Source organism: Stenella coeruleoalba (assembly GCF_951394435.1).
Source record: "Stenella coeruleoalba genome assembly, chromosome: 12".
Lineage (NCBI taxonomy): Eukaryota > Metazoa > Chordata > Mammalia > Artiodactyla > Delphinidae > Stenella > Stenella coeruleoalba.
The window spans coordinates 62949630-62962091 of NC_137158.1; the positions used below are offsets into that span (position 1 = coordinate 62949630).

The window sequence follows — 12462 nt, forward strand, 5'->3', positions numbered from 1 at the left end:
TTCCAACATGAACCGGCCAATCAAGCCTTGAACACTTTTGAGGTCTTTGGCTTTGCCTGTGAACGTGGAAACACCCAAGGGCACCTTCAAATTAAAAATAAACACACTGTTCTAAAGAGTCCTGGATGTTTAATTTGGTAGAAATTTAAAGGATGTCTTTTTATAGTAACAGTCTATAAAGAAAATAAAATTCAGGTAAGGTTAAGACCTTTCCAGTCATAAGTGTATGTAAATGACCTTTAACTCCAAATTCAAACACTCTGGCCATTTCCCAACCCCTACTCTCCCATACTTTATGAGTAAAACACATGGTACATTAATAAAAACAATAGCTAACATTTATTATTTAATTTCCTATGAGAAGTTATGTTCTTATACTTCATGAATGTCTCACTTAATACCTAAATAACTCTATGATGTCACTACAATTGTTATTTCCCATGTGCAGGTGGGGAAAACTGAGATTCAGAAAGGTTAATTATCTTACCCAAGTCATAAAGTAGTCTTAAACTGCTTTATAAAATTCTTACTGGCCTCCTATTCATGACCTTACATTAGAAGATATATTTGTCCAGGGTTCTCTGGGAGAATTTATATTTTATTGAGATTAGAAGGGAAAACAGCAGTGCTGGTTAACCTGTTGGCATTCTAAACTCAATCCCTTCCTATTGAGTTTGATTATAAAGTTCCTCTAACCCTCTCTTTCTGAACTCCATTATTACCATTAAATTAAACTAAAGTATTTACCATAATCATGTAATCACCATTATCATTTAATCTTAGATGTAAAAGGATGGGTGCCAACTACTGTCTGAACGTGGGCACATCTGATATGGATTAAATGTAAATTAAAAACCAATGACTCCCAAACCCATTGTTAGCTGTCCCATCATACCTGTATACTTTATGCTTTCTTCATCCCACAACCCAATCCAGCTTGTCTTTTTGCAAGTCTGGATCCTGGTGCTGGCTATCTGGGGGCATGTTACAAATTATCCTGTGTGTCTGGAACCCCTGCTTGCAATATTTTTTCTTGGATAGCTATATGCTAAATATTGACTGGCAAAGAAATAAAGTTTGGAAACGATAACTTCTGAAAAGCTTATATTATAATATTTAGAGCAGATTTATTTAAGGGAAGGATATGGTCACTGCTTTTTTCCCCTGTTTTAATAAAGGACTAGATACTAGATTTCATATTTGTTTAAAACAATATTTAAACTCAGAGAATTTTGAATAAGAAAAGAAAAAAACAAATAAGGCTAATACAAATAAACTGCGTTCAACTGAATTATTTTAACTACAGAATATATTACTGGGAAAGGTTTTGAAAACTTCTCTAGAGGTCCTTAAAATTTTTTCACCTGTACTCCTTAAGACGGAATAGTGGGGGATGAACTCACTGCATTTTAAGCTTCCTTCCAACTTTCTGTTGCTGTTATTTATGATTCTATTCCAAATGAAAAATATAGGCTTTTATAATGTGCATTAAGAAAAGAAGCAACCTTCTGATCCCTGTAAATACAAATATGCCATGCTGTTGGGAAAATTAAGGATGTTGGGGTCACCAATAAAATAAGCAGCACACTAAATTACAACAAAGCTTCTCAACTTTGGATAAAGTAGACTCATCTTGGGGAGCTTATAAAAGTGAAGATTTCTGGATCTTCCCCTTCTACCCTCCCTTCCTGCCCCAAGATTCCGAATTTAATTGCTTTGGGTGAGCCTGATGCATTACATTTTAAAGAATATATAATATATGTTTATTATACAGCCACTTTAGCAGACAGTTTAATGGTTTCTTACAAAATGAACATAATCTTATAATAACATCTAGCAAACACTCTCTCTGGTATTTACCCAAAGGTATTGAAAACTCAATGTCCACACAAAAACCTGCATATAGATGTTTTCATCATAATTGCCCAAACTTGGAAGCAACCATGATATTCTTCAGTAGGTGAATGGATAAACTGTGGTACAACCAGACAATGGAATATTATTCAGCTAAAAAGCAATGAGCTATTAAGCCCTAAAAAAACATGGAGGAAACTTAAATGCATATTACTAAGTGAAAGAAAAGAACCGAAAAGGTTCCAACTATATCACATTCTGGAAAAGCCAAAAATACTATGGAGACAGTAAAAAGATCAGTGGTTGGGGGAGTGGGGGAAGTATGAATAGGCAGAGGATTTTTAGGGCAGTGAAAATACTATATGATACTGTAATGGTGGATACTTATTGTACATTTGTCCAAACTCATAGAATATACAACACTAAGAATGGACTTTGGGTGATAATGATATGTCAGTGTGGATTCATTAGTTGTAAATAATGTACCCCTCTGGTGGGGGGGTGTTAATTATGGGGGAGACTTTGCACGTGTGGGGGGAGATGGGAAATCTCGGTACCTTCCTCTTAACTTTACTATAGACCTAAAAATGCCCTTAAAAAATAGTCTTAAGAAAAGAGGTCGACAGCACTCCCAACCAGCCCCGCTATGGCTGGGCAGTTGAGTTGTGTCTTTCTCCATTTTTACCCACAAGATAGTGAGGAACAGCCCAGTGCTAATTTATTCCGGCCCTGAGCCAGGTTCCCAAGTGGGACTAGAAGAAGGAGTCACATTCAGGACCCTCCATATATAGAGGTCTGACTCACCCGGTAGCTGCTTCATCTGCTCGAACCAGAGCCGCAGCTCATTCCACCACTCCACCGACCCCAGGGCCCCCCTCCCCTGCATAGAGCAGCCACCTGCTCACCTCCTTCCTGTTCACGTTGTCCACAGCCTGTGGAGAGAAGGGGGAGAAAGTGCTTAGTAACCACGCTGGATGTGGCCCTGACCTTAGCCCTGGCCTCTAGTCTCATCTTCTGGGCCAACAGAAGTCCACCTGCAAACCAGGTCAGCCTCGTTAGCTGAGAATAATTAGCACCAGGATAAAGGCCCTTAAAAGTGAATCCACTTTTTAAAAACATGGGACAAAATTTCAGAGTAAACTGTAGATTTAAAAAATTTGATTGAGGGTGTACTTTAAAATATGAAATTGAAATGTACAAAGTTTCTCATATTTAATATTTACGCGCTGATGACTTGAACAAAGCAGCACGCATATTTCTTTCAAAATGGTATGACAGCATAATCGGCATCCTTCACCTCATGTTGAATTACACAGCGTGAAGAATTCTTTTTGCTAACTGTGAGGGCTTTAATCCATTTCTAAAGAAACGTTTGCATCTTAATCCTTGTTGGTTTTTCTTTTTTACAGTTAACTGGCTTCAGCCTGCCAGATCCTAAGTTGCCAGTGGCTTTGAGTACGTGACGTCCTGGATCCTCCTCAAGACATTACACATCTCCCTGCAGTCCATTTATACTGGACGGAATTTGCCTTGACTTATCTGCAAAAATCAGCAAAAGGCATATCTTTTGTGTATAATGACTCAATGGTTAGGATTAGATACTGATGTTAGTGAGGAGAAATTTTTGAAGGGGAACCTGATTTTTTTTAAGTGGTCAGTTCATAGTCACTATTTTCACATAATGATGACTTTTGCTTCCCTGCCTGAAAATTCAACATGGATGTTGGGATTTCACAGGCACTATGTGGGCCCAGGGACTGCCTGTGTTACATCATTCTTACAGATCTTTACCAAAGGCTCCGAGACCTTGGGGAGCCTATGGACCCCTGCAGGTTTGCCCATCTACTCCAACTTGTCATTTTACAGCTGGGGAAACTGAACCTGAAGAGAGGGTGGAACTTGTCCAAGGACACACATAAAAAGTTATCTTTCAAAGGAGCTGTTTATTTAAGAACAACGCTTTAGAGTCGGAAAGACGTGGTTCTAATCTCAGCAATCTCTCTGACAAGCTACAGCCTTGTGGAAGCTCAGTTTTATCTGCAAGGTAGGACTAATAACAGTAGAGCCTGCATGGTGGGAGTAGAGATGAGAATGTACGCAAAACGCTTACCACAGTGCCCGCCCATGGTAAGGGCTCAGTGAAGAGTGGCTGCTATCAAGATGGACCCGGGATCCAGCTCTCCAGCCAGAATCCACCATGAGTTGAGATCTTCTGTGACCAATGATCTTAATGGGGTGGCAACCATGGAAATAGCTCTGTGGTGGGAGACCACACATGACATTATTCAAGTTTTGCAACTAACTGTGTGACCTAGGACCATTCACTTGTTCAACAAATATGTACCTGCTACCTACTGGCAGGTGCAGTAGTAAAGATTTAAGGGTGGAAGGAGACACAGCCCCTCCCCTCAGTTCTGTACACAGAGATCTGCACTGATGAGAGAGAGAGAGAGGGAGAAGGGGCATCTTAACAGCAGCATGTGAAGACAGGAAGAGATTACTTCCTGGAGGAGGGAGAGAATAAGCTGAGACCCAAAAGATGGGCACTAAATAGCCTAAAACTAAACTACCCATATAGTAGTCACTAGCTACATGTAGCCACTGAGCACGTGAAAAATGGCTGGTCTGAATTGATATGTGCTGTAAATACCAGATTTCAAAGAATTAGTAACAAAAAAATGTAAAATATCTCAATTTTTATATTGAGTACATGTTAAAGTGATGATATTTTGGATACGTTAAGTTGAATAAAATGTTATTAAAATTTTGAAATATATATTTTTTAGAAAATGTAAGATAAATAGAATAGAATAGACTATAATAAATACAACATAAATAAAATATATTTATTGTATTAATTAGCTATTTATTTGAGTTTGAAAATCAGTGCTCATGAAGGCCATTTATTTTGTTGTTTGATAATGCCAGACAAGAAAATTCATGAGAAAGAAATGATTGAGTAAGAAGGATGGAAAAATGAGAACTGATCATCCTCGTCATATGTTCCATCATTGCATGTATGAATTTTCACAAAAATCATAAATAGCTAAAGGTAGTCATTTGCCTCAAATTCCCAATCAGTTTAAGAAATTTTTTGACTGAATTTTGTAATTCTAATTGGGAGACTGAATATGCAAATGGAAAATGACCAGGCCCTTATGACGATGGAACTCTGATTACAGTGACCTTCAGCATTTGCCTAAAATCCCTTGAACCAAGGAATCTGTAGTGGGAAGACTAGAGCAAGAAAGGGAGGAGCCAGGTAGGAGACGGTGACCTTAGGAAGGCTGTGTTTCTGAGAATTTAACTAACAATTTTGAAGTTGAGAAGAGGAAATGCTTTTCTGTGAACAGTATAGAGTGCTCAACTTGATTCCAAATGCTCATTCGTGACATCACTCAAATAATGTGTGCATGTAACATCCACAGTATACTCAAGAAGCAAAGCCCGAGTCTTCACAACAATAGACCTGCTTTATTGATTTTCCTTTAGTCTTAAAAGAAAGGAATTTAAGGTAATTTAATTCTAAAAACATTACTGAGTACCTATTATTTGCAATTCGCTGCACTTGGTAACGAACATGAGAGAGATGCAGAAGCTCTTTTCTCAGCCAGTTCTTCAAAGGAAAGAGCATTTCTGTTATAATCAGGTGACAAGATGCCCTGCTAATTGTTCATGCCAATTCACGATCATTTGTAGTTACAATACAGTGTCATAAAAGGAGTCACAAAACCTTGTGACTTAGTTCACTTTTTCTCTGTAGTTTTATGATATATACTGTAAATGCAAATTAAGTTCAAATGAGTAAGTTCGTCTTCTAAAAATCAGGCATAAACAAATACTTCCCATAACTGATATTTGGAATACTTCCACAGTTAATGGATTCTATGAATTCAATAATTAATTATAGTCTCATTATCTAGAAGAATCTGTATCAAAAAAGAAGCTTGTAGATATTTAGGGGGTGGGGGATTAGAGCATATTAACACATTTCCTATATCATTCAAGTACTTTTAATGTAAATTTAAGCATTATCAGATGAACTGAAGCATTGAAAAGAGGAATTTGGGAGCACAAGGGAAGAAGAATAATCTCCTTGGTTCTCAAACTTGGATGTCCTTTGGGATCATTTGAAGTTTTTTTTTTTCCCCGGTACGCGGGCCTCTCACTGTTGTGGCCTCTCCCCTTGCAGAGCACAGGCTCTGGACGCGCAGGCTCAGCGGCCATGGCTCATGGGCCTAACCGCTCCGCGGCATGTGGGATCTTCCCGGACCGGGGCACGAACCCGTGTCCCCTCCATCGGCAGGCGGACTCTCAACCACTGCGACACCAGGGAAGACCTGGAAAGTTTTTTTTTAAAGTACTGATGCCTGAGTTCAACCCTTCAGGATTCTGATTCAATTGGTCTGCAGTATGGCCCAGGCCAGGTGATGCTAACACGTAGCAGAGTTTGAGAACATCAATCTAGAATGTAGAATCTAGTTTATTTCGTGCCTCCTCCAGACTATGAACCCTTTCCTGATTTCATAGGTTTGTCAAATAGTTTTGTGACGTTAACTTGGTTTCCCAAGTAGGTATTCCTTCTGGAAAGAGATAGTCCTCATTGTAAATGATTAATTGACTTTCAAGTCCAATTAGTCTTTGGTTAGTCGACCCGTGAGAGGTAGTGTCCTTCTCCTTTTGCACCCCTCAAGCTGATCCGCATTGGGTAAGCTTATCCTCATCAAGATTCCAGACTTACAGTGCTAGCAGGCTAACCCTTGAAGCAAAAATAGATAACAATCACATCGAGACCATTACAGTTTTTCAACATACTTCCCCTAAATTATTACATGCTTGTTTCTTACATCTGCTTAATCATGCCCTTGGACCAGTGGTTCTCAATCCTGGCTGCACACTAAAATCACCTGGGATATTTTAGGACTCCTGACGCCTGGGCCACACCACAGACCACAAGCGTGGGCTTGGGTATTACAACCATCACATGCAATGAGGTAGGTAATTCTTACACTTCCGTATCACAGGTAAGGAACTGAGATACAGAGTAACTTTCCTGGGATCACACAGCTAATAATAAGTGGTAGAGCTGGAATTTGAACTCAAGCAGCTTGACTTGAGGTTCATTCTTTGCCAATAATCGAGACTTTTTTTTCACAAATATTCATCTGATGAAGCTTTTCAGAAATTTCTACTATGGGCAGACTGGAGTTTGATGTTGCAAGTTTCATGTGTGCTTCTAGGCTTATTCTTCATATTTTACTCAGGGTATTTGCTCTATTTCTACTGCACTGAAGAAGCCATTAATAAGAGATGCTACAGCTGCTTTCTTAATAACAGCCCACGGTTTCAAAATTTCTTTGATTTGTGCATATGTTAGGTACCTTAAGTCCAACAAAGTTGCATGTAAAAAACAAGAAAAGAGTCTCCATGCCCCTTCCCAAATCTTTGTCAGTGTCATGTGTGAAAATTCTTTTAATTTCCTTTATTAGTTTAGTGTGTCCTTAATTTAGTATTAAAAATCCAGATTTCTTCCAGCTATTGGACATTGTCCCATTTCAAACTTTTAAAAGCAAATTACTCAGAGTTTTACAGCAGTAACTATGTGACTAGGACAAATACATCTCAGCCTTTGGCAAGCAGCCTTGAGAATTGCAATAGTTTCATATTGTGGATTTCAATCAATGTAACAAACTTATGGGACACCATCTATGTATAGTGAATCAATTTTAGATTTTAAGAGTTCCTTGTTTCATATTTTGTGGCAAACAAATCCCTCTAGACTCTTGTTAAAAAATGCAAAAATGTGATTTAGGAGGTGGGAGATGAGATGCTGGACATCGTATTTCTAACAAGATCCCAAGTGATGTAGGCTGCTGGCCTGTGAACTACATTTTGAGTAGCAAGGATACTGTGCTGGTAAACTGGCTGTTCAAAGGAGGAAAACAAGCCTTGATTTGTAGCATTTGCTAATTTCCATGCTATAAATCCTCCCACAATGGCCAAGTTCAAGCTACCAACATGATGTCACTGAAAACTGAGCTGGGAAGAGACTGTGCGGCATAGCGCACACAATGGGCTCTCCCAAGCAGACATAACCTGGCTTCAGCACACCATTGGATCTACGCGATTTTGAGCACACCCTATTTCAAGATTCAAAATAGCAAATGATGCTGTTCCACTCTGCAAAGAATTTTAATAAGGCTAGAGAAACAAAGAACGTTATAGGGAAAATGATCAGAGAGTAGTTAAAAAGGGTTGAGAATCAATTCAAAGTAATGTAGTTCCAAGATTATATAGACTGAATATACATCTATTCAGGGTACGTTTAAAAAGTTAAAATCCTCTTGGGGCCAATAATTGAAACTTTGAGGGAGATTTGAACCAGGTTTTGATGGTGGCAGTTTCCGATGAATGGGAAAGAAGAACATTCACAGAAAAGGAAGTAGGGTAAGAACCAGCAAAATGTCTGAATCAAACGAGATGGAGGAAAACCTTGGCATTACTAAAGAGTTGGGAGCAGGGTGGTGGTTGTTCCAGGAGCAGAACAAAGGCATCCTGCTTTCACAGATGTTTTATTCTTTGGCATGATTGGGGAATAAAATATTCAGATTAATTAAACATTCAAGTTAACAGAGTTGACATAGGTACCAGAAAGAGATACCAATATTTAAAGTAATAAAATACACTGAAGTATGCAGAGCCTAATTTCTTTGTTCTTTGATGGAGAAAAGACTTCTAGAGCTGTCATTTCTCAGAGCCATCGCTTTGAGCACCTTTGGTACCTATTCTGGTAGAGTCAGGGATGGAGCCTGGAAGTTCCGTTCCCAGGGTGCTGTAAGAAGAGTGTGCTCTCAAGCCTTTTCCCAAGGCTGTGGTGTGAGAGCATCCTAGGCAACCCTATCCCATGAAGAGAATTGCTAGTTGGGAGAAACACTCTCCCTTAAAGTGTATTGAGTCTTTAGGAGTTCAACCTCAGTTTCTTCATCTGTAAAATGGGTCTAATAATACCTATCTTATATGGCCTTCGTAAGGATTAAGTGGAACCTGGTCAGTGCTCAGTAAATACAGGTTTAGTGCTCAGTAAATACAGGTTTCTACATTCCCAGTTCAACTTTGAGAGAACCTATGTCCAACTGTGATCTATGTTGGAATGTCTAGGGACCTTCTTAGAGGGCTGCGTCCTTCTTAGAGAGCTATCCCTACACCTTCTGACTCCTGCTTTATCAGCCAACCAAATGTGAAAACGCCTTTTTACTTTTCTGAGAGCTTAACACAGATTTATTTTGAAAATAATTATCCTTTTCTTTTCTGTGTCTTGGAATAAATGTGCTATTTCATTTTCTTAATTTGTGCTATGTTAAGAACCAGAAGAGGGAACTTAAGGTCAGTGAGCCTCTCAGGTTGAGAAACTCTTAAGCTATAAGCTCCAGAATCTTCTCTTTGTCTGTGATTCCAAACGGGCTTGTGGGGAAAAGTGATATAACCATGAGATCACTGTGTTCTTTTAGATGATTTCCTGTTTCCTGTGTATTTAAATACACAGGGAATAATCCCACTATTAAAATGAGACCCTGTATGTGTGTATGGGCAGAAGTTCAATGAAAAAGAAAGAAAAATATGCTTGCTGAATACCAGATGTAGACTGCATAAATCCTGTCAGAACAAGTGGGGAATAGCTTTATGGCTGACTTGCAAGAAACCTAAGGGAACTGGGAAGTCAGATAGGCATATGTCAAACAGACTTATTTAAATCATCCGCTTCCTCAGCAAAATAAAAGTTTGAAAGGGTTCTGTTTTCTTTTGTGGTTTGAAATTACAGTTGTACGCCTCAGAGGTCCCGCTTGATGGAGGGCTTTCAAGCAAAGAAGTTACACTACCAAGTTCAGGCTCTTGGCAACACTGGGATCACCCAGGGCCTCTGACCGAAGTCTCCAACCTTGCCCTGTTTGTACTTTCTGCTCTTTGTCATCTTAGGAACAAATTGCAGTGCAGCTGACCACTGCTTCAGGGCCCTCCAGCTTGTCATATAGCTAAAAGACGTTTGCATCTGGAAGAGAATGGTGCCCACTGGCTTACTTTGCAGACGAGGCTTCAGCTGGTATACTGTCGATCAAGTCCTTAGCCCTACACACTTGCAAACTAGGCAACTCTGTTGCCTAGCCTCTTCCTGTCCACAGTTCATATACTGATGACCCTATAGACCATCAGTTTGTGTTAAGACAGACAAATCTGATTTAAAAACTAGTAACCTATGTATGCTTGGTGACAAGATTCATACTACTCTGTAGTGAGAGAGAAAACTGGACACCAGTCATTTTCAGGTATGACCTCCTGACAGGTAAGTCCTTCAGGAGGCTACCTTATAGTTTGGTAAGTTATTGGTGTGAATAGATGCAAAGCAAAGGTACCTAGGTATTAACCATTTCCTTTAAGCTAAGGTAGCTCCCTAAATTCTTTTTCTCAGGATATTTCTGTTTTGAAATACCCTGTTAAATATATTATTTCTGTCATGGCTATACTCAGTAGAATACAAAATTATGGTGCTGTGAAAAGACCATGGGCTTTGTAGTCAAACAGACCTACTCTACTATTTAGTATTATTGTTACCATTACCTTTCTAACTCCACTGTTTACTAATGTGTGAACATAACATGTGATTGTACCTCTCTGAGCCTCAGTTTCCTTTTTGCTGAGATTATATATGTAAAAAGCATTTCTCTAAAACCTAGTACAGTATCTCAGTGTCTGCTACTTTGGGAAACAGATTCTTACTCTTCACCATCCAGCCATGCATCCTTTTACTAAATGCCTACTGAACACTTCAAGTGCCAGCCACTGTTTCTGTCAGAAGCACTGTTACCAAACCAGGTTTGTTTTGCCCAGCAAACCAAAATGCTATTTGCAAGGCAGCCAAGTGAGGACAGGGGAGAACAAGTCTCATATCTGCCCCCAGAGGCAAGTGGCTCAGGGTTTACATGAGATAAAAAATAAAGAAGCTGGGCAGTCTGAGGGGGTAGATGCATAGTGGTGTGGGGCACGGGGAGCGTCTGCGGCGTGGTCATGGTAAAGGGCGTGTGGGGCGTGGGCATGGTGCAGGGCTGGGGGCGTGTGGGGCATGTGGGCGTGGTGGTCGTGGTCATGGTGCAGGGTGTGTGGGGCGTGGGCACGGTGCAGGGCTGGGGGCGTGGGGGGCGTGGGGGCGTGGGGGTCGTGGTTATGGTGCAGGGCGTGTGGGGCGTGGGCACGGTGCAGGGCAGGGGGCGTGTGAGGCGTGGTCACGGTGCAGGGCGTGGGGTGCGTGTGGGGCGTGGGGGTCGTGGTCACGGTGCAGGGCGTGTGGGGCGTGTGGGGCGTGGGCACGGTGCAGGGCGTGTGTGGCGTCGGCACGGTGCAGGGCGTGGGGGCGTGTGGGGCGTGGGCACGGTGCGGGGCGTGTGGGGCGTGGTCACGGTGCAAGGCGTGGAGGCGTGCGGGGCGTGGTCACGGTGCGGGGCGTGCGGGGCGTGCGGGGCGTGCGGGGCGTGCGGGGCGTGCGGGGCGTGCGGGGCGTGCGTATGGTGCAGGGCGTGTGGCGTGTGGGGCGTGGTCACGTTGCAGGGCGTGGGGGCGCGTGGGGCGTGGTCACGGGGCAGGGTGCGGGAGCGGCGACCGGAGAAAGGTTTGAAAGCGTCCTGCACAGTTGTAACAAAACCAAAGGCCTCTGCAAAGACAGTGCCGGCGGTCAGCACCGTCTGAGGGTGGAGTTTTCAGTCCTCTGACGTCAGAAGTGACTGAGCCGAAGCTCAAGCTCACGTGTGCCCAGGTGGAGGAGGGTCGGTGGTCCTTGACAGTTTTAACCAGCTCAGCTGAAACTAGACACGGCTGACTCCCAAGTTCCTGGAAGACAACTCGGGCAAACGTCTTACTGTTTAGGCTTCGCGCCAGTTGAAGGACATGCAAGTTTTGTAGAGCTCCTTGATTACCGAAGGCAGGTGAAATGGATTTGACTAAGACTTACGCTCCATTTCAGAGCTATGAACAAAAGTAAGATGTGAGCTTTGACCTTAGGAAGCCGTCTCAGTGTCTAACATGGAGGCAGGTATGTATTTGAAGGTATGCACCAGGCACAAAGCCCATAATGTTCGGCCCTTTCAGGCCAGAGTGTGAAGTGTCAGGAAAGCCTTAACTGAGGACACGACTTGGAAGCTGAGCCTTGAGGAGTAAGCGAGCGTTCCCCAGCTAAACGAAGTGGGGGATGGGAGGGGTGGCGATGATGGCAGGGGTGAACATTTCAGAAAGTCCTGAGCGTGCAAAGGCCGAGAGACAGAAGAACATGGCGCTCCTCGAGCATTGCAAACCGTTCTGTGTGTAAGAGCATAGGGCCTGGTGGGAAAGCGAGGGCGTGAATGTCAAGAAGATGAGTCAGAAGCTGTCAGAGGCCTGAGGAGACACGCAGAGGCTAAGACTTTTTGGCTCGTGAGCAATGGTGAGCTCTGGAAACTTTGTGAACAGATGCATGCAGATCACTCTCCTGATAGGACCTTATTACCGCAGAAGTGCTTATTAACTAGCTAGGCAGTTATTTTTTATTCTTCTTGGTGATATTTGGAAATATGCCTAATGTGAAAA

The 12462-nt window shown here is 41.9% G+C and overlaps 1 long non-coding RNA gene across 1 annotated transcript in view; it reads left to right on the forward strand.

Moving 5' to 3' along the window:
- The first annotated feature begins 11538 nt into the window (after positions 1-11538).
- LOC307195100 overlaps positions 11539-12462 on the forward strand; it is an 88634-nt gene continuing 87710 nt past the window's right edge. Inside the window, exon 1 of the long non-coding RNA XR_013830721.1 lies at positions 11539-11932. This is a non-coding gene — a long non-coding RNA (uncharacterized lncRNA). The remainder of the gene's footprint in view (positions 11933-12462) is intronic.